This window comes from Bos javanicus, chromosome Y (assembly GCF_032452875.1).
Source record: "Bos javanicus breed banteng chromosome Y, ARS-OSU_banteng_1.0, whole genome shotgun sequence".
In the NCBI taxonomy this organism is placed as follows: Eukaryota; Metazoa; Chordata; class Mammalia; order Artiodactyla; family Bovidae; genus Bos; species Bos javanicus.
This window is the reverse complement of record NC_083898.1, coordinates 4,815,122-4,818,008: the sequence shown is the minus strand read 5'-3', so window position 1 is coordinate 4,818,008 and position 2,887 is coordinate 4,815,122.

The following is a 2,887-nucleotide window of genomic DNA, read 5'->3' as shown; positions in this document are numbered from 1 at the left end:
ATGCTTCTCTTTCACTTTCAGCAAGAGGCTCTTTAGTTCTTCTTCTTCATTTTCTGCCATAAGGGTGGTGTCAACTGCATATAAGAAGTTATTGATATTTTTCCTGGCAATCTTATTCCAGCTTGTGCTTCATCAAGCCAAGTGAGAGGAGTTAATCTTTAATGTATATAAATCTTCTTCGTTTAGCTCTATTTAAATCTGCACAACTATCCTTGATTTATTTTCTTCCTTTCCTTTCTTCTTGGCATTATGTTGGTTTTATTTCTATTACCTTAATCCCCACTTGGCACTTTGCTTTAGTTTTGTTTTCCAGTTTGTGCTTTGGTTACTTGTGTTCTTAACTAGTAGATACCATTTTCGGTTTCCTTTGTTCACTGGGTATATTTATTGCACTTCCTTTTTGGGGGACTGTTTTGATTTCGCTTATGGGTGTGTATGTGTATGTTCTCATTAAGGGAATATATGTGTATATTCTGTTATTCTAAATATTATTTGCCTGACAGTGTAACTGCCATTTGCCTGGGGTTTGTCTTTGTTTTCTCTTTTTTGGATATTTTCTTTTAAAATCTAACAATACCATAACAAAGCACCTGTGGTATCTCTGTTCCTACCCACAGGTCCAGCCCTGAGCATTTGTAACTGATGCCAAGACCCTAGGCAACAAGAGAACCCCTACACCTAGGCTGTATCAAACAGTGAGAACTTACACAAAGGAAAGAACTTGGATACACGACTCTGCATCACCCAGCCACGAGTCACACCCAGTGTAGGACACCTCATCCAAAAAAGCAAACAAAACAAAAATACAAACCCAATCATCAGTAGACAGGATTCCCAACCCACTCAGCCCTGCACATCAGGGGAAGAAAAAAAAAAAGCTCACCACAAATCTCACAGAATGCAAAGTTTACACAAACAACTATACCAACCTTAGAAGGGCACAAACCAAAAGGAAGAACTTGACTTTGAAGCCTGGGAAAAGGAGACCTCAAACACAATAAGTTTAAAGAAAATATTCAAAAGTCAGAGAAAAGATTCCAATAGGTCCATAACTCCTGCTTTGGAGGCAGTCTGAGTGCCGGCACACTTGGCACTGCCACGGTCCCCATAAGCCAAACAGCAGCCCTACCTTCATGCTCAACTCTCAGTCTGGCAGAGATGCCACAGGTAAAAAGACTTTTGTGTCTATGTGCACATGGTCACTTCAGTAGTCTGACTTTCTTCTACCCTGTAGACTTGCCTTCCAGGATTCTCTGATAGGCAGAGGGATTCTCTAGGCAAGAATGCTGTAGGGTATTGGCCTATACTTGTTGTTATACCCTTCTAGGGCACTATATTTACTTCTTCCCTGGTTGCCAAACACCTGAGTACCTGGTGCGACCAGAACCCTTGTGACCCAAGCAGCAGCACCACCTCCACAACTGGCTCTCATGGGGGCAAACCTAAATCCTCCAGGACAGCCTCAGGAGGAAACCTTTGTGGACAAACCACATGCAGAGATCAAAATAAATCTACAGTTGAAACCCAGGGATGGTGTGGCTAAGAAAGAACGTTGGACCCAAGTGTTCCTACCAGCTCTACAAGTTGTAGATTAAATCCACATGATCAACTATGCAGACTCTGTGTCTATGGAATATATAAGAGCTCTTTAAAAGCTATAACAACAAAAATACAAACCCAATCATCAGCAGACACAATTCCCACCTCACTCAGCCCTGCACATCAGAAAACAAACAAAAAAACAAACAAACAAAAAACCCTCACCACAAATCTCACCCAATGCAAAGCTTACACAAACAACTGGACCAACCTTAGGAAGGCAGAAACTGAAAGGAAGAACTCAAAACCAATTGAGGCTTCCACAAATGAAAACACACTCGTTCTGAGAACTGTGGGCATTGGTGGCAAGAACACATAGGAGTAGGACCAGATTAGAATGTGAGTTTCCCCCACAGCAGGTCCAGAGATCAGCACAATGATGAAAGATATCCGAAGGAGGTGAGGTGGACTGTGATTCCAAGCAAGGGAAAGGACTCTGACAGCAGTGATTCCGGATAAACATGTATTATTCTTATCTTTTGATTTGTTCTGTAGGTTGTTTCAGATTTTTTTTTCTCCCCCCCCCCCCCCCGCCGCCGCCCGCCACTGTTTTAGTTGTCAATTTGATTTGCACTATGAGATCCAACCAGTGCATTCTGAAGGAGATCAGCCCTGGGATTTCTTTGGAAGGAATGATGCTAAAGCTGAAACTCCAGTACTTTGGCCACCTCATGCGAAGAGTTGACTCATTGGAAAAGACTCTGATGCTGGGAGGGATTGGGGGCAAGAGGAGAAGGGGACGACAGAGGATGAGATGGCTGGATGGCATCACTGACTCTATGGGCGTGAGTCTCAGTGAACTCCAGGAGTTGACGATGGACAGGGAGGTCTGGCGTGCTGCGATTCATGGGGTCGCAAAGAGTCGGACACGACTGAGTGACTGATCTGATGAAATCTTAAGTACATCATGAGAAATGCTGGACTGGAATAAACACAAGCTGGAATCAAGATTGCCAGGAGAAATATCATAACCTCAGATATGCAGATGACACCATCTTTATGGCAGAAAGTAAAGAGGAACCAAAAAGCCTTTTGATGAAAGTGAAAGTGGAGAGTGAAAAAGTTGGCTTACAGCTCAACATTCAGAAAATGAAGATCATGACATCTGGTCCCATCTCTTCGTGGGAAATAGACGGGGAAACAGTGGAAACAGTGTCAGACTTTATTTTTCTGGGCTCCAAAATCACTGCAGATGGTGACTGCAGCCATGAAATTAAAAGACGCTTACTCCTTGGAAGTAAAGTTATGACCAACCTAGATAGCTACTCCATGGAAGGAAAGTTATGAC